The 21,315-nt window shown below is 41.2% G+C and overlaps 1 pseudogene; it reads right to left on the reverse strand.

Annotated features, from left to right (window-relative positions):
• Positions 1-467: 467 nt before the first annotated feature.
• LOC135531031 (protein numb homolog) overlaps positions 468-21,315 on the reverse strand; it is a 27,388-nt pseudogene continuing 6,540 nt past the window's right edge.

The raw sequence follows: 21,315 nt of genomic DNA on the forward strand, positions 1-21,315 counted from the left end.
GAGAAACAGAACCAGCCTGTCTGTGTTCTGGTCTGGTGTCTCAGTCCAGAGAAACAGAACCAGCCTGTCTGTGTTCTTGTCTGGTGTCTCAGTCCAGAGAAACAGAACCAGCCTGTCTGTGTTCTGGTCTGGTGTCTCAGTCCATAGAAACAGAACCAGCCTGTCTGTGTTCTGGTCTGGTGTCTCAGTCCAGAGAAACAGAACCAGCCTGTCTGTGTTCTGGTCTGGGTGTCTCCAGTCCAGAGAACAGCACCACAGCCTGTCTGTGTTCTGGTCTGGTGTCTCAGTCCAGAGAAACAGAACCAGCCTGTCTGTGTTCTGGTCTGGTGTCCCAGTCCATAGAAACAGAACCAGCCTGTCTGTGTTCTGGTCTGGTGTCTCAATCCATAGAAACAGAACAACCACAGTAGGAGCCAAACACCAAGGGGCCCGAGGCTCGAAATCTATTTTTATGCTCTAGTCCTTACCTGGGTGTGCTGAGGTGGAGGTCGGGGGTATGGTGCCCTGCGGGGCCAGGAGTCTTGGCCCACGGGTTAGTCTCTCGGGCAGGAAGTGGAGGGGCAGTGCTGGAGAGTTAGACAAAGCAGAAGGAGTGAAGACAGGACCTTTCACAACAGGAAACAGAAAGACATGACCCAGTAGTTCAGTAGTATATAGACATGGTAATATTAGATGATACATACAGACACCATGGGTAATATTAGATGATACATACAGACACCATGGGTAATATTAGATGATACATACAGACACCATGTGGTAATATTAGATGATACATACAGACACCATGTGGTATATAGACATGGTAATATTAGATGATACATACAGACACCATGTGGTGTATAGACATGGTAATATTAGATGATACATACAGACACCATGTGGTATATAGACATGGTAATATTAGATGATACATACAGACACCATGTGGTATATAGACATGGTAATATTAGATGATACATACAGACACCATGTGGTAATATTAGATGATACATACAGACACCATGTGGTAATATTAGATGATACATACAGACACCATGTGGTAATATTAGATGGTACATACAGACACCATGTGGTATATTGACATGGTAATATTAGATGATACATACAGACACCATGTGGTAATATTAGATGATACATACAGACACCATGTGGTAATATTAGATGATACATACAGACACCATGTGGTATATAGACATGGTAATATTAGATGATACATACATACACCATGTGGTATATAGACATGGTAATATTAGATGATACATACAGACACCATGTGGTATATAGACATGGTAATATTAGATAGTACATACAGACACCATGTGGTATATTGACATGGTAATATTAGATGATACATACAGACACCATGTGGTAATATTAGATGATACATACAGGCACCATGTGGTAATATTAGATGATACATACAGACACCATGTGGTATATAGACATGGTAATATTAGATGATACATACAGACACCATGTGGTAATATTAGATGATTGAATATGGAAGAAATGAACAACTGAAGTATCATAATCACTTTATAGCGTGTTATTCAAAATGCAGGGAGACAAGGCCTAGAAAACACGTGAACTTGTGTTATTGTGTGTGTGTCGGCGGTCTTGGTTTGTGTTGCAGTGGAGTGTAGTTACCTGGCTGAGCCCCCGGGGGCGCTACAGGTGACTGTGGGGTGGAGGTTGGCCGGGGCATGGGGGCCTGGGAGAAGGGGTCTTCAGGAGGCCCACTGAAGGCTGAGGCGATCTGGGTACACAACGAGCTGATGCTGTCGCCCTCTCCCTCCACCTCTGGGACTGGAGGAACGGTACATGGACATTTGTCAAACATTCAGTCATGAGGTACCCTCACAAAAAACACTGTTCATGATGAGTGCTGTCTGGGGGCGCTGAGGACGGAGCAGAAGACACATTTCTGTTGTAGTGGACAGAAACATTATGGACAATACTGTTGTGTTGGACAGAATCATTATGGACAATACTGTTGTAGTGGACAGAATCATTATGGACAATAATGTTGTAGTGGACAGAAACATTATGGACAATACTGTTGTATTGTATTGGACAGAATCATTATGGACAATACTGTTGTAGTGGACAGAAACATTATGGACAATAATGTTGTATTGTATTGGACAGAAACATTATGGACAATACTGTTGTATTGTATTGGACAGAATCATTATGGACAATACTGTTGTAGTGGACAGAATCATTATGGACAATACTGTTGTATTGGACAGAATCATTATGGACAATACTGTTGTATTGGACAGAATCATTATGGACAATACTGTTGTATTGGACAGAATCATTATGGACAATACTGTTGTAGTGGACAGAAACATTATGGACAATACTGTTGTATTGGACAGAATCATTATGGACAATACTGTTGTGTTGTAGTGGACAGAATCATTATGGACAATACTGTTGTATTGTATTGGACAGAATCATTATGGACAATACTGTTGTATTGTATTGGACAGAAACATTATGGACAATACTGTTGTATTGTATTGGACAGAATCATTATGGACAATACTGTTGTATTGGACGGAAACATTATGGACAATACTGTTGTATTGGACAGAAACATTATGGACAATACTGTTGTATTGTATTGGACAGAATCATTATGGACAATACTGTTGTAGTGGACAGAAACATTATGGACAATACTGTTGTATTGGACGGAAACATTATGGACAATACTGTTGTAGTGGACAGAAACATGATGGACAATACTGTTGTATTGTATTGGACAGAATCATTATGGACAATACTGTTGTAGTGGACAGAATCATTATGGACAATACTGTTGTTTTGGACAGAAACATTATGGACAATACTGTTGTATTGTAGTGGACAGAAACATTATGGACAATACTGTTGTATTGTATTGGACAGAATCATTATGGACAATACTGTTGTATTGGACAGAAACATTATGGACAATACTGTTGTATTGGACAGAAACATTATGGACAATACTGTTGTATTGGACAGAAACATTATGGACAATACTGTTGTATTGGACAGAATCATTATGGACAATACTGTTGTATTGGACAGAATCATTATGGACAATAATGTTGTAGTGGACAGAAACATTATGGACAATACTGTTGTAGTGGACAGAATCATTATGGACAATACTGTTGTATTGGACAGAATCATTATGGACAATACTGTTGTATTGTAGTGGACAGAATCATTATGGACAATACTGTTGTATTGGACAGAATCATTATGGACAATACTGTTGTATTGGACAGAATCATTATGGACAATACTGTTGTATTGTAGTGGACAGAAACATTATGGACAATACTGTTGTATTGGACAGAATCATTATGGACAATACTGTTGTAGTGGACAGAAACATTATGGACAATACTGTTGTAGTGGACAGAATCATTATGGACAATACTGTTGTATTGGACAGAAACATTATGGACAATACTGTTGTATTGTAGTGGACAGAATCATTATGGACAATACTGTTGTATTGGACAGAAACATTATGGACAATACTGTTGTATTGTATTGGACAGAAACATTATGGACAATACTGTTGTATTGGACAGAAACATTATGGACAATACTGTTGTATTGTATTGGACAGAAACATTATGGACAATACTGTTGTATTGGACAGAAACATTATGGACAATACTGTTGTAGTGGACAGAAACATTATGGACAATACTGTTGTAGTGGACAGAAACATTATGGACAATACTGTTGTAGTGGACAGAAACATTATGGACAATACTGTTGTAGTGGACAGAAACATTATGGACAATACTGTTGTATTGGTCAGAATCATTATGGACAATACTGTTGTAGTGGACAGAAACATTATGGACAATACTGTTGTAGTGGACAGAATCATTATGGACAATACTGTTGTAGTGGACAGAAACATTATGGACAATACTGTTGTATTGTAGTGGACAGAATCATTATGGACAATACTGTTGTATTGGACAGAAACATTATGGACAATACTGTTGTAGTGGACAGAATCATTATGGACAATACTGTTGTATTGGACAGAATCATTATGGACAATACTGTTGTAGTGGACAGAAACATTATGGACAATACTGTTGTAGTGGACAGAAACATTATGGACAATACTGTTGTATTGGACAGAATCATTATGGACAATACTGTTGTATTGTAGTGGACAGAATCATTATGGACAATACTGTTGTATTGTAGTGGACAGAAACATTATGGACAATACTGTTGTAGTGGACAGAATCATTATGGACAATACTGTTGTAGTGGACAGAAACATTATGGACAATACTGTTGTATTGTAGTGGACAGAAACATTATGGACAATACTGTTGTATTGTAGTGGACAGAAACATTATGGACAATACTGTTGTAGTGGACAGAAACATTATGGACAATACTGTTGTATTGGACAGAATCATTATGGACAATACTGTTGTATTGGACAGAATCATTATGGACAATACTGTTGTATTGGACAGAAACATTATGGACAATACTGTTGTATTGTATTGGACAGAATCATTATGGACAATACTGTTGTATTGGACAGAAACATTATGGACAATACTGTTGTATTGTATTGGACAGAAACATTATGGACAATACTGTTGTAGTGGACAGAATCATTATGGACAATACTGTTGTATTGGACAGAAACATTATGGACAATACTGTTGTAGTGGACAGAATCATTATGGACAATACTGTTGTATTGGACAGAAACATTATGGACAATACTGTTGTAGTGGACAGAATCATTATGGACAATACTGTTGTATTGTAGTGGACAGAAACATTATGGACAATACTGTTGTATTGGACAGAATCATTATGGACAATACTGTTGTATTGGACAGAATCATTATGGACAATACTGTTGTAGTGGACAGAAACATTATGGACAATACTGTTGTAGTGGACAGAAAACATTATGGACAATACTGTTGTATTGTAGTGGACAGAATCATTATGGACAATACTGTTGTATTGGACAGAAACATTATGGACAATACTGTTGTATTGTATTGGACAGAAACATTATGGACAATACTGTTGTATTGTATTGGACAGAATCATTATGGACAATACTGTTGTATTGTAGTGGACAGAATCATTATGGACAATACTGTTGTAGTGGACAGAATCATTATGGACAATACTGTTGTAGTGGACAGAATCATTATGGACAATACTGTTGTAGTGGACAGAAACATTATGGACAATACTGTTGTAGTGGACAGAAACATTATGGACAATACTGTTGTAGTGGACAGAATCATTATGGACAATACTGTTGTAGTGGACAGAAACATTATGGACAATACTGTTGTAGTGGACAGAAACATTATGGACAATACTGTTGTAGTGGACAGAAACATTATGGACAATACTGTTGTGTTGGACAGAATCATTATGGACAATACTGTTGTATTGTAGTGGACAGAAACATTATGGACAATACTGTCGTAGTGGACAGAATCATTATGGACAATACTGTTGTAGTGGACAGAATCATTATGGACAATACTGTTGTATTGGACAGAATCATTATGGACAATACTGTTGTAGTGGACAGAAACATTATGGACAATACTGTTGTATTGTTTTGGACAGAAACATTATGGACAATACTGTCGTAGTGGACAGAATCATTATGGACAATACTGTTGTTGACAGAATCATTATGGACAATAGTATTGGACAGAATCATTATGGACAATACTGTTGTATTGTAGTGGACAGAATCATTATGGACAATACTGTTGTATTGGACAGAATCATTATGGACAATACTGTTGTATTGTATTGGACAGAATCATTATGGACAATACTGTTGTATTGTATTGGACAGAATCATTATGGACAATACTGTTGTATTGGACAGAAACATTATGGACAATACTGTTGTATTGGACAGAAACATTATGGACAATACTGTTGTATTGGACAGAAACATTATGGACAATACTGTTGTATTGGACAGAATCATTATGGACAATACTGTTGTATTGGACAGAATCATTATGGACAATAATGTTGTAGTGGACAGAAACATTATGGACAATACTGTTGTAGTGGACAGAATCATTATGGACAATACTGTTGTATTGGACAGAATCATTATGGACAATACTGTTGTATTGGACAGAATCATTATGGACAATACTGTTGTATTGGACAGAATCATTATGGACAATACTGTTGTTGTAGTGGACAGAAACATTATGGACAATACTGTTGTATTGGACAGAATCATTATGAACAATACTGTTGTAGTGGACAGAAACATTATGGACAATACTGTTGTATTGGACAGAATCATTATGGACAATACTGTTGTATTGGACAGAAACATTATGGACAATACTGTTGTATTGTAGTGGACAGAATCATTATGGACAATACTGTTGTATTGGACAGAAACATTATGGACAATACTGTTGTATTGTATTGGACAGAAACATTATGGACAATACTGTTGTATTGGACAGAAACATTATGGACAATACTGTTGTATTGTATTGGACAGAAACATTATGGACAATACTGTTGTATTGGACAGAAACATTATGGACAATACTGTTGTAGTGGACAGAAACATTATGGACAATACTGTTGTAGTGGACAGAAACATTATGGACAATACTGTTGTAGTGGACAGAAACATTATGGACAATACTGTTGTATTGTAGTGGACAGAAACATTATGGACAATACTGTTGTATTGGTCAGAATCATTATGGACAATACTGTTGTTGTAGTGGACAGAAACATTATGGACAATACTGTTGTAGTGGACAGAATCATTATGGACAATACTGTTGTAGTGGACAGAACATTATGGACAATACTGTTGTATTGTAGTGGACAGAATCATTATGGACAATACTGTTGTATTGGACAGAAACATTATGGACAATACTGTTGTAGTGGACAGAATCATTATGGACAATACTGTTGTATTGGACAGAATCATTATGGACAATACTGTTGTAGTGGACAGAAACATTATGGACAATACTGTTGTAGTGGACAGAAACATTATGGACAATACTGTTGTATTGGACAGAATCATTATGGACAATACTGTTGTATTGTAGTGGACAGAATCACTATGGACAATACTGTTGTATTGTAGTGGACGAAACATTATGGACAATACTGTTGTAGTGGACAGAATCATTATGGACAATACTGTTGTAGTGGACAGAAACATTATGGACAATACTGTTGTATTGTAGTGGACAGAAACATTATGGACAATACTGTTGTATTGTAGTGGACAGAAACATTATGGACAATACTGTTGTAGTGGACAGAAACATTATGGACAATACTGTTGTATTGGACAGAATCATTATGGACAATACTGTTGTATTGGACAGAATCATTATGGACAATACTGTTGTATTGGACAGAAACATTATGGACAATACTGTTGTATTGTATTGGACAGAATCATTATGGACAATACTGTTGTATTGGACAGAAAACATTATGGACAATACTGTTGTATTGTATTGGACAGAAACATTATGGACAATACTGTTGTAGTGGACAGAATCATTATGGACAATACTGTTGTATTGGACAGAAACATTATGGACAATACTGTTGTAGTGGACAGAATCATTATGGACAATACTGTTGTATTGGACAGAAACATTATGGACAATACTGTTGTAGTGGACAGAATCATTATGGACAATACTGTTGTATTGTAGTGGACAGAAACATTATGGACAATACTGTTGTAGTGGACAGAATCATTATGGACAATACTGTTGTATTGGACAGAATCATTATGGACAATACTGTTGTAGTGGACAGAAACATTATGGACAATACTGTTGTAGTGGACAGAAACATTATGGACAATACTGTTGTATTGTAGTGGACAGAATCATTATGGACAATACTGTTGTATTGGACAGAAACATTATGGACAATACTGTTGTATTGTATTGGACAGAAACATTATGGACAATACTGTTGTATTGTATTGGACAGAATCATTATGGACAATACTGTTGTATTGTAGTGGACAGAATCATTATGGACAATACTGTTGTATTGGACAGAATCATTATGGACAATACTGTTGTAGTGGACAGAATCATTATGGACAATACTGTTGTAGTGGACAGAAACATTATGGACAATACTGTTGTAGTGGACAGAAACATTATGGACAATACTGTTGTAGTGGACAGAATCATTATGGACAATACTGTTGTAGTGGACAGAAACATTATGGACAATACTGTTGTAGTGGACAGAAACATTATGGACAATACTGTTGTAGTGGACAGAAACATTATGGACAATACTGTTGTGTTGGACAGAATCATTATGGACAATACTGTTGTATTGTAGTGGACAGAAACATTATGGACAATACTGTCGTAGTGGACAGAATCATTATGGACAATACTGTTGTAGTGGACAGAATCATTATGGACAATACTGTTGTATTGGACAGAATCATTATGGACAATACTGTTGTAGTGGACAGAAACATTATGGACAATACTGTTGTATTGTTTTGGACAGAAACATTATGGACAATACTGTCGTAGTGGACAGAATCATTATGGACAATACTGTTGTATTGGACAGAATCATTATGGACAATACTGTTGTATTGGACAGAATCATTATGGACAATACTGTTGTATTGTAGTGGACAGAATCATTATGGACAATACTGTTGTATTGGACAGAATCATTATGGACAATACTGTTGTATTGTATTGGACAGAATCATTATGGACAATACTGTTGTATTGTATTGGACAGAATCATTATGGACAATACTGTTGTATTGTATTGGACAGAATCATTATGGACAATACTGTTGTAGTGGACAGAATCATTATGGACAATACTGTTGTATTGGACAGAATCATTATGGACAATACTGTTGTAGTGGACAGAAACATTATGGACAATACTGTTGTATTGTATTGGACGGAAACATTATGGACAATACTGTTGTAGTGGACAGAAACATTATGGACAATACTGTTGTATTGGACAGAAACATTATGGACAATACTGTTGTAGTGGACAGAATCATTATGGACAATACTGTTGTATTGGACGGAAACATTATGGACAATACTGTTGTATTGGACAGAATCATTATGGACAATACTGTTGTATTGTAGTGGACAGAATCATTATGGACAATACTGTTGTAGTGGACAGAAACATTATGGACAATACTGTTGTATTGGACAGAAACATTATGGACAATACTGTTGTATTGGACAGAATCATTATGGACAATACTGTTGTATTGGACAGAATCATTATGGACAATACTGTTGTATTGGACAGAAACATTATGGACAATACTGTTGTATTGTATTGGACAGAATCATTATGGACAATACTGTTGTATTGTAGTGGACAGAATCATTATGGACAATACTGTTGTATTGTAGTGGACAGAATCATTATGGACAATACTGTTGTAGTGGACAGAAACATTATGGACAATACTGTTGTATTGGACAGAATCATTATGGACAATACTGTTGTATTGGACAGAATCATTATGGACAATACTGTTGTATTGTAGTGGACAGAATCATTATGGACAATACTGTTGTATTGTAGTGGACAGAATCATTATGGACAATACTGTTGTAGTGGACAGAATCATTATGGACAATACTGTTGTATTGGACAGAATCATTATGGACAATACTGTTGTATTGGACAGAAACATTATGGACAATACTGTTGTAGTGGACAGAAACATTATGGACAATACTGTTGTAGTGGACAGAATCATTATGGACAATACTGTTGTAGTGGACAGAATCATTATGGACAATACTGTTGTATTGTAGTGGACAGAAACATTATGGACAATACTGTTGTAGTGGACGGAAACATTATGGACAATACTGTTGTATTGTAGTGGACAGAATCATTATGGACAATACTGTTGTATTGTAGTGGACAGAAACATTATGGACAATACTGTTGTAGTGGACAGAATCATTATGGACAATACTGTTGTATTGGACAGAATCATTATGGACAATACTGTTGTAGTGGACAGAAACATTATGGACAATACTGTTGTAGTGGACAGAATCATTATGGACAATACTGTTGTAGTGGACAGAAACATTATGGACAATACTGTTGTATTGTAGTGGACAGAATCATTATGGACAATACTGTTGTAGTGGACAGAAACATTATGGACAATACTGTTGTATTGGACAGAAACATTATGGACAATACTGTTGTATTGGACAGAAACATTATGGACAATACTGTTGTATTGGACAGAATCATTATGGACAATACTGTTGTATTGTATTGGACAGAATCATTATGGACAATACTGTTGTATTGGACAGAAACATTATGGACAATACTGTTGTAGTGGACAGAAACATTATGGACAATACTGTTGTATTGTAGTGGACAGAATCATTATGGACAATACTGTTGTATTGTAGTGGACAGAAACATTATGGACAATACTGTTGTAGTGGACAGAAACATTATGGACAATACTGTTGTATTGTAGTGGACAGAAACATTATGGACAATACTGTTGTAGTGGACAGAAACATTATGGACAATACTGTTGTATTGTAGTGGACAGAATCATTATGGACAATACTGTTGTAGTGGACAGAAACATTATGGACAAAAACATTCAGAAAACCAAAGCTCACATAGCAAGCCACTGATGCCTAATATTGTTTCATACATGGTTACAAAGTGATGTATTGATCTATTGTAGGTGAATGAGACAAGAGTGGACCCACATCTGACCTGTGTTGTTCATTGTTTAAGTGAGACTAGCTAGACTGACCTGTGTTGTTCATTGTTTAAGTGAGACTAGCTAGACTGACCTGTGTTGTTCATTGTTTAAGTGAGACTAGCTAGACTGACCTGTGTTGTTCATTGTTTAAGTGAGACTAGCTAGACTGACCTGTGTTGTTCATTGTTTAAGTCAGACTAGCTAGACTGACCTGTGTTGTTCATTGTTTAAGTGAGACTAGCTACAGACTGACCTGTGTTGTTCATTGTTTAAGTGAGACTAGCTACTGACTGACCTGTGTTGTTCATTGTTTAAGTGAGACTAGCTACTGACTGACCTGTGTTGTTCATTGTTTAAGTCAGACTAGCTACTGACTGACCTGTTTTGTTCATTGTTTAAGTGAGACTAGCTACTGACTGACCTGTGTTGTTCATTGTTTAAGTGAGACTAGCTACAGACTGACCTGTGTTGTTCATTGTTTAAGTGAGACTAGCTAGACTGACCTGTGTTGTTCATTGTTTAAGTGAGACTAGCTACTGACTGACCTGTGTTGTTCATTGTTTAAGTCAGACTAGCTAGACTGACCTGTGTTGTTCATTGTTTAAGTCAGACTAGCTAGACTGACCTGTGTTGTTCATTGTTTAAGTCAGACTAGCTAGACTGACCTGTGTTGTTCATTGTTTAAGTCAGACTAGCTACAGACTGACCTGTGTTGTTCATTGTTTAAGTGAGACTAGCTAGACTGACCTGTGTTGTTCATGGTTTAAGTGAGACTAGCTACTGACTGACCTGTGTTGTTCATTGTTTAAGTCAGACTAGCTAGACTGACCTGTGTTGTTCATGGTTTAAGTGAGACTAGCTACTGACTGACCTGTGTTGTTCATTGTTTAAGTCAGACTAGCTAGACTGACCTGTGTTGTTCATTGTTTAAGTGAGACTAGCTACTGACTGACCTGTGTTGTTCATTGTTTAAGTGAGACTAGCTACTGACTGACCTGTGTTGTTCATTGTTTAAGTGAGACTAGCTACAGACTGACCTGTGTTGTTCATTGGGATGTCAGACTGCATGGTAGGGGGCAGATCGTTCATCCTGAGGGACAGCTGCCGTTTGAAGGGAGAGGAGTTGTTGTTGAGGGCAGGGAACCCTCTGAAGGAACCCTGTCTGGCCAGGACCTCCACTGGGGCGTGTCTGCGGGGGATAACCTGGGGGCCCAGGGGAGGGGAGGAGGAGGGGGACGGTGGCCCTGGTAGAGGGGCCACAGCCTGGTTCACCACACCCTCACTGGGGCCTGAGGAGAGAGGGATGGGGGGCCTGACATCGCCCTCTGCTGTAGGAAACATCAGGGGACGGCAGACCACCAGATAAATACATCATGTAAAGAATGGGACACAAGAACACACACACACACACACACACACACACAGACACACACACACACCTTTCTTGTCCTGCAACTGCCTCATGACCTCCTCTCGCTCCGCGGCTTCCGTCGCTGTGGTAACTCTGAACGAGCCCTCCCTGGTGAAGGTGGTTCTGTTGGAGTCGAAGGTTGCTGTGACCCCACACTCCTTCTCTCTCTTCTGTTTCCTCTCCAGACAGGCAGCGAAGGCACAGCCCACTGAGTGGCTCAGACGCTCTCCCTTAACACAATACCACATAACACCTTAACACAATACCACATAACACCTTAACACAATACCACATAACACCTTAACACAATACCACATAACACCTTAACACAATACCACATAACACCTTAACACAATACCACATAACACCTTAACACAATACCACATAACACCTTAACACAATACCACATAACACCTTAACACAATACCACGTAACACCTTAACACAATACCACATAACACTTTAACACAATACCACATAACACCTTAACACAATACCACATAACACCTTAACACAATATCATTTCACTAGTGAGAATAGCTTAAGGTCTTCCTTATTAACTTGGGCCCAAGAGTGGTTCATCGGTCTAAGGCACTGCATCTTCGTGCTAGATGCGTCACTACAGACCCATGGTTCGGTTCCAGGCTGCACAATTGGCCCAGCGTCGTCTGGGTTTGGCCCCGGGTAGGCCGTCATTGTAAATTAGAATTTGTTCTTAACTGAATTGCCTAGTTAATAAATAAATATAAAAAAAGTCAGCTGGGGTTAGTGTAACAGGTTAGAGTCTGGCTCAGGGGTTAGGATAACAGGTCAGGGTCTGGTTTAGGGGTTAGGGTCTGCTTTATGGGTTAGGGTCCGGTTTAGGGGTTAGGGTAACAGGTTAGGGTCTGGTTTAGGGGTTAGGGTAACAGGTTAGGGTCTGGTTCAGGGGTTAGGGTAACAGGTTAGGGTCTGGTTTTGGGGTTAGGGTAACAGGTTAGGGTCTGGTTTTGGGGTTAGAGTCTGGTTTTGGGGTTAGGGTCTGGTTTAGGGGTTAGGGTAACAGGTTAGGGCCTGGTTTTGGAGTTAGTTGAACAGGTTAGGGTCTGGTTTTGGGGTTAGGGTCTGGTTTAGGGGGTTAGGGTCTGGTTTAGGGGTTAGGGTAACAAGTTAGGGTCTGGTTTAGGGGTTAGGGTCTGGTTTAGGGGGTTAGGGTCACAAGTTAGGGTCTGGTTTTGGGGTTAGAGTAACAAGTTAGTGTCTGGTTTAGGGGTTAGGAGGTAGATGTTAGGGGGTTAGTGTAACAGGTTAGGGTCTGGTTAGGAGGTAGGTGTTAGGTGGTTAGGGTCTGGTTTGGGGTTAGGAGATGGGTGTTAGGGGGTTAGTGTAACAGGTTAGGGCCTGGTTTAGGGGTTAGGGTAACAGGTTAGGGTAACAGGTTAGGGCCTGGTTTAGGGGTTAGGGTAACAGGTTAGGGTCTGGTTTAGGGGTTAGGGTAACAGGTTAGGGTCTGGTTTAGGGGTTAGGGTAACAGGTTAGGGCCTGGTTTAGGGGTCAGGGTAACAGGTTAGGGTCTGGTTTAGGGGTTAGGGTAACAGGTTAGGTTAACAGGTTAGGGCCTGGTTTAGGGGTTAGGGTAACAGGTTAGGGTCTGGTTTAGGGGTTAGGGTAACAGGTTAGGGTAACAGGTTAGGGTCTGGTTTAGGGGTGAGGGTAACAGGTTAGGGTCCGGTTTAGGGGTTAGGGTAACAGGTTAGGGCCTGCTTTAGGGGTTAGGGTAACAGGTTAGGGTAACAGGTTAGGGTCTGGTTTAGGGGTTAGGGTAACAGGTTAGGGTCTGGTTTAGGGGTTAGGGTAACAGGTTAGGGCCTGCTTTAGGGTTAGGGTAACAGGTTAGGGTCTGTTTAGGGTAACAGGTTAGGGTTTGGTTTAGGGGTTAGGGTCTGGAATAGGGGTTAGGGTAACAGGTTAGGGTAACAGGTTAGGGCCTGGTTTAGGGGTTAGGGTAACAGGTTAGGGTCTGGTTTAGGGGTTAGGGTAACAGGTTAGGGCCTGGTTTAGGGGTTAGGGTAACAGGTTAGGGCCTGGTTTAGGGGTTAGGGTAACAGGTTAGGGTCTGGTTTAGGGGTTAGGGTAACAGGTTAGGGCCTGGTTTAGGGGTTAGGGTAACAGGTTAGGGTCTGGTTTAGGGGTGAGGGTAACAGGTTAGGGTAACAGGTTAGGGTCTGGTTTAGGGGTTAGGGTAACAGGTTAGGGTCTGGTTTAGGGGTTAGGGTAACAGGTTAGGGTCTGGTTTAGGGGTTAGGGTAACAGGTTAGGGCCTGCTTTAGGGGTTAGGGTAACAGGTTAGGGTAACAGGTTAGGGTCTGGTTTAGGGGTTAGGGTAACAGGTTAGGGCCTGCTTTAGGGGTTAGGGTAACAGGTTAGGGTCTGGTTTAGGGTAACAGGTTAGGGTTTGGTTTAGGGGTTAGGGTCTGGAATAGGGGTTAGGGTAACAGGTTAGGGTAACAGGTTCGGGTCTGGTTTAGGGGTTAGGGTAACAGGTTGGGGTCTGGTTTAGGGGTTAGGGTAACAGGTTAGGGTCTGGTTTAGGGGTTAGGGTAACAGGTTAGGGTAACAGGTTAGGGTCTGGTTTAGGGGTGAGGGTAACAGGTTAGGGTAACAGGTTAGGGTCTGGTTTAGGGGTTAGGGTAACAGGTTAGGGTAACAGGTTAGGGTCTGGTTTAGGGGTGAGGGTAACAGGTTAGGGCCTGGTTTAGGGGTTAGGGTAACAGGTTAGGGTCTGGTTTAGGGGTTAGGGTAACAGGTTAGGGTAACAGGTTAGGGTCTGGTTTAGGGGTGAGGGTAACAGGTTAGGGCCTGGTTTAGGGGTTAGGGTAACAGGTTAGGGTCTGGTTTAGGGGTTAGGGTAACAGGTTAGGGTAACAGGTTAGGGTCTGGTTTAGGGTAACAGGTTAGGGTAACAGGTTAGGGTCTGGTTTAGGGGTTAGGGTAACAGGTTAGGGCCTGGTTTAGGGGTTAGGGTAACAGGTTAGGGTCTGGTTTAGGGGTTAGGGTAACAGGTTAGGGTAACAGGTTAGGGTCTGGTTTAGGGGTGAGGGTAACAGGTTAGGGCCTGGTTTAGGGGTTAGGGTAACAGGTTAGGGTCTGGTTTAGGGGTTAGGGTAACAGGTTAGGGTAACAGGTTAGGGTCTGGTTTAGGGGTTAGGGTAACAGGTTAGGGTCTGGTTTAGGGGTTAGGGTAACAGGTAGGGTCTGGTTTAGGGGTTAGGGTAACAGGTTAGGGTAACAGGTTAGGGTCTGGTTTAGGGGTGAGGGTAACAGGTTAGGGTCCGGTTTAGGGGTTAGGGTAACAGGTTAGGGTCTTACCGAGTCCTTGATAGCCATGAAGCAGTGGCAGATCCAGCGTCTCGTCGTTCCATCTCTACAGATGTAGGAGAAGCAGCTCTCAAAGTTCCTGTCGAGCGTGAAACGATACCTTCTCTATTGTCTGGTCTAGGATCAGGTCCTACAGAGACATTATCATTACATCATTATCACATTACAACACTATCGCTACAGCATTATCATTACAGCATTATCACATTGCACATTCGTCACATCACACCATTATCATTACATCATTATCACATTACAACACTATCGCTGCAACATTATCATTACAGCATTATCACATTACAACAATAACAATACAACATTATCATTACAGCATTATCACATTACGTCATCGTCACATCGCACCATTATCGTTACATCAGTATCACATTGCAACACTATCACTACAACATTATCGTTACAGCATTATCACATTACACCTTCATCGCATCACTATCATTACACCATTATCACATTACAACAATATCACTACAACATTATCATTACAACATTATCACAGTACACCATCATCACATCACACCATTATCATTACATCATTATCACAGTACACCATCACATCACACCATTATAATTACACCATTATCACATTACAGCACTATCACTACAACATTATCACTACAACATTATCACATTACACCTTCACCACATCACACCATTATAATTACACCATTATCACATTACAACACTATCACTACAACATTATCATTACATCATTATCACATTACAACATTATCATTACATCATTATCACATTACAACACTATCGCTACAACATTATCACATTACACCATTATCATTACATCATTATCACATTACAACACTATCACTACAACATTATCACCACAACATTATCACATTGCACTGACTGTTATTTTAGTATTGCTTCAGTGTCTTACAGAGGAGAAACATTACAACATTATCACACTGTTATCTTTACTACGATGACCTACAGAGAGACATTATCATTAAAGCATTATCACATTACAACATCACATCACACCATTATAATTACACCATTATCACATTACAACATTATCATCACAACATTATCACATTACACTGACTGTTATTTTAGCATTACTTCAGTGTCTTACAGAGGAGAAACATTACAACATTATCACATCACACCATTATAATTACACCATTATCACATTACAACATTAACATCACAACATTATCACATTACACTGACTGTTATTTTAGCATTGCTTCAGTGTCTTACAGAGGAGAAACATCACAACATTATCACAGTGTTATCTTTACGACGATGTCCTACATGGGAGAGACATTATCCCCGACTGTCAACATTACAGCATTACTTTTTCCCGACACAGAGTTTCCAGCTCTCAGACACATGAAACATCCCCTGCATCTAAAGTCCTTGAATTGAAACTAAATGTGTGATCTTACAAATATGGCCTGTAAATCCACGCCTCATGTTTAGGACAGTTAACCCAGAACATAATATCGTGGTAATTTGGAGTCTTGTGTCCACGAGAGATGATGCTGTTTCGTCTCCAAGCCTTCAGTAGGGGAAGCAGAAGCCTCGTTTAATGCGGACCAGTCTATTAATGTTCCACGAAGGAGTCTCGATACCAGGTGTACTGTAACCAGGCTATAAAAGAGGAACCATTGTTTGTCAAACTGTCCCGAGAACAAAATAATTAACCAGTTCATTAAAAAAGTTGTGCCAAGTCAGCGGCGTGTAAGAGTCTCCTCTTTTGAGGATGCCAAACTGCCAGAAGCATTTCCTCTGCCTGAGGTTTAACATTCCTCTGGCGGAGGTTTAGCATTCCTCTGGCGGAGGTTTAGCATTCCTCTGGCGGAGGTTTAGCATTCCTCTGGCTGAGGTTTAGCATTCCTCTGGCTGAGGTTTAGCATTCCTCTGGCGGAGGATTAGCATTCCTCTGGCGGAGGTTTAGCATTCCTCTGGCTGAGGTTTAGCATTCCTCTGGCTGAGGTTTAGCATTCCTCTGGCTGAGGTTTAGCATTCCTCTGGCGGAGGTTTAGCATTCCTCTGGCGGAGGTTTAGCATTCCTCTGGCTGAGGTTTAGCATTCCTCTGGCTGAGGTTTAGCATTCCTCTGGCTGAGGTTTAGCATTCCTCTGGCTGAGGTTTAGCATTCCTCTGGCTGAGGTTTAGCATTCCTCTGGCGGAGGTTTAGCATTCCTCTGGCTGAGGTTTAGCATTCCTCTGGCTGAGGTTTAGCATTCCTCCGGTTGAGGTTTAGCATTCCTCCGGTTGAGGTTTAGCATTCCTCCGGTTGAGGTTTAGCATTCCTCCGGCTGAGGTTTAACATTCCTCCGGCTGAGGTTTAACATTCTTCTGGCGGTGGTTTAGCATTCCTCTGGCGGAGGTTTAGCATTCCTCTGGCCGAGGTTTTAGCATTCCTCTGGCCGAGGTTTAGCATTCCTCTGGCCGAGGTTTAGCATTCCTCTGGCCGAGGTTTAGCATTCCTCTGGCCGAGGTTTAACATTCCTCTGGCCGAGGTTTAACATTCCTCTGGCCGAGGTTTAACATTCCTCTGGCCGAGGTTTAGCATTCCTCTGGCCGAGGTTTAGCATTCCCTTTGGCCGAGGTTTAGCATTCCTCTGGCCGAGGTTTAGCATTCCTCTGGCCGAGGTTTAGCATTCCTCTGGCCGAGGTTTAACATTCCTCTGGCCGAGGTTTAACATTCCTCTGGCCGAGGTTTAACATTCCTCTGGCCGAGGTTTAACATTCCTCTGGCCGAGGTTTAACATTCCTCTGGCCGAGGTTTAACATTCCTCTGGCCGAGGTTTAGTATTCCTCTGGCCGAGGTTTAGCATTCCTCTGGCTGAGGTTTAGCATTCCTCTGGCTGAGGTTTAGCATTCCTCTGGCTGAGGTTTAGCATTCCCCTGAATGAGGTTTAACGTTTCTCTGGCTGAGGTTTAGCATTCTCTGGCTGAGGTTTAGCATTCCCCTGAATGAGGTTTAACATTCCTCTGGCCGAGGTTTAGCATTCCTCTGGCTGAGGTTTAGCATTCCTCTGGCTGAGGTTTAACATTCCTCTGGCCGGGTTTAGCATTCCTCTGAATGAGGTTTAGCATTCCTCTGAATGAGGTTTAGCATTCCTCTGGCTGAGGTTTAGCGTTCTGTGTCAATCTGTCAGTGTGTGTTTCTGTGTGTGTGCGTAGGGTGTACAGTTGATGTCAAGTTTACATACACTAAAGTTGGAGTCATTAAAACTCATTTTCAACCACTCCACAAATAGTAGAGTACACAAGTATAAACACCATGGGACCACGCAGCCGTCATACCGCTCAGGAGGAGACTCGTTATGTCTTCTAGAGATTAACGTACTTTGGTGTGAAAAGTGCAAATCAATCCCAGAACAACAGCAAAGGACCTTGTGAAGATGCTGGAGGAAACCGGTACAATAGTATCTATAATCCCAGTCAAACGAGTCCTACATCGACATAACCTGAAAGGCCGCTTAGCAAGGAAGAAGCCACTGCTCCAAAACCGCCATAAAAAAGCCAGACTACGGTTTGCAACTGCATGGGGACAAAGTGTTACTTTTTTTCATCAGACCAAATGTCTCGTCTGATGAAACAAAAATAGAACTGTTTGGCCATAATGACCATCGTTATATTTGGAGGAAAACGGAGAGGCTTGCAAGCTGAAGAACACCATCCCAACCGTGAAGCATGGGGGTGGCAGCATCGTATATTGAAGCAACATCTCAAGACATCAGTCAGGAGTTAAAGCGTGCAAATGGGTCTTCCAAATGGACAATGACCCCAAGCATACTTCCAAAGTTGTGGCAAAAAATGGCTTAAGGACAACAAAAAGTCCTGGCAGGTATTGGAGTGGCCATCACCAAAGTCCTGACCTCAATCCAATGGAAAATATGTGACAGAACTGAAAAAGTGTGTGCGAGCAAGTGAGGCCTACAAACCCTGACTCAGTTACATCAGCTCTGTCAGGAGGAATGGGACAAAATTCACCCAACTTATTGTGGAAGCTTTTGGAAGGCTACCTAAAATGCTTGACCCAAAGATAAACAATTTAAAGGCAATACTACCAAATACTAATTGAGTGTATGTAAACCTCTGACCCACTGGGAATGTGATGAAAGAAATAAAAGCTGAAATAAATCATTCTCTCTACTATTATTCTGACATTTCATATCCTTAAAATAAAGTGGTGATCCTAACTGACCTAAGACAGGGAATTTTACTAGGATTAAAAGTCAGGTATTGTGAAAACTGAGTTTAAATGTATTGGGCTGAGGTGTATGTAAACTTACGACTTCAACTGTATGTCTGTTTCTGTGTCTGTCTGCGTGTGTCTGTCTGTCTGCGTGTGTCTGTCTGTCTGCGTGTGTCTGTCTGTCTGCGTGCATGTGTCTGTCTGTCTGCGTGCATGTGTCTGTCTGTCTGCGTGCATGTGTCTGTCTGTCTGCGTGCATGTGTCTGTCTGTCTGCGTGCATGTGTCTGTCTGTCTGCGTGCATGTGTCTGTCTGTCTGCGTGCATGTGTCTGTCTGTCTGCGTGCATGTGTCTGTCTGTCTGCCTGTCTGTGTCTGCCTGTCTGTGTCTGTCTGTCTGCATGTGTCTGTCTGCGTGCATGTGTCTGTCTGTCTGCGTGCATGTGTCTGTCTGTCTGCGTGTGTCTGTCTGTCTGCGTGTGTCTGTCTGTCTGCGCGGTGTCTGTCTGTCTGCGTGTCTGTCTGTCACGTGTGTCTGTCTGTCTGCGTGTGTCCGTCTGTCTACGTGTGTCTGTCTGTCTGCGTGTATGTGTCTGTCTGCGTGCATGTGTCTGTCTGTCTGCGTGTGTCTGTCTGCGTGTGTCTGTCTGCGTGTGTCTGTCTGTCTGCGTGTGTGTGTCTGTCTGCGTGTGTGTGTCTGTCTGTCTCTGTGTGTGTGTGTCTGTTTACGTGTGTGTGTCTGCGTGTGTGTGTGCGTGTCTGTGTGTGTGTGTCTGTGTGCGTGTGTGTCTGTCTGCGTGTGTGTGTGCGTGTGTGTCTGTCTGCGTGTGTGTGTGTGTGTGTCTGTTTGCGCGTGTGTGTCTGTCTACGTGTGTGTGTATGTGCGTGTGTGTGTGTGTCTGCCTGTGTGTGTGTGTGTGTGTGTCCGTGTGTCTGCGTGCGTGTTAACCTAGCTGTTCAGACAACAGAGCAGGAGATTGATGGATCTGTTACTTTACCTTCGTTTTGTCATCTGCCACACGGAGACCGTCTTAACGAGACCCACAGCACTGCTTACTGCCTTCTTCCTGCCTGCAGACAAAAACACAGAGATGAGAGAGAGAGATGAGAGGGAGAGATGAGAGAGAGACAGGGGGTGAGATGAGAGAGAGGGACAGATGAGAGAGATGAGAGGACAGAGATGAGAGGGGAGACAGAGGTGAGATGATGAGAGAGATGAGAGGGAGAGATGAGAGAGACAGGACAGTGAGATGAGAGAGACAGGGAGAGATGAGAGGAGAGATGAGAGAGAGAGACAGAGAGACAGAAAGGGGAGAGATGAGAGGGAGAGATGAGAGAGAGAGATGAGAGAGAGAGATGAGAGAGAGACAGGGTGAGATGAGAGAGAGGGAGAGATGAGAGGGAGAGAGGGTGAGATGAGAGGGAGAGATGAGAGAGAGACAGGGAGAGATGAGAGGGAGAGATGAGAGAAGAGATGAGAGAGAGAGAGATGAGAGAGAGACAGGGTGAGATGAGAGAG

The sequence above is a fragment of the Oncorhynchus masou genome, unplaced genomic scaffold, assembly GCF_036934945.1.
Source record: "Oncorhynchus masou masou isolate Uvic2021 unplaced genomic scaffold, UVic_Omas_1.1 unplaced_scaffold_1496, whole genome shotgun sequence".
Lineage (NCBI taxonomy): Eukaryota > Metazoa > Chordata > Actinopteri > Salmoniformes > Salmonidae > Oncorhynchus > Oncorhynchus masou.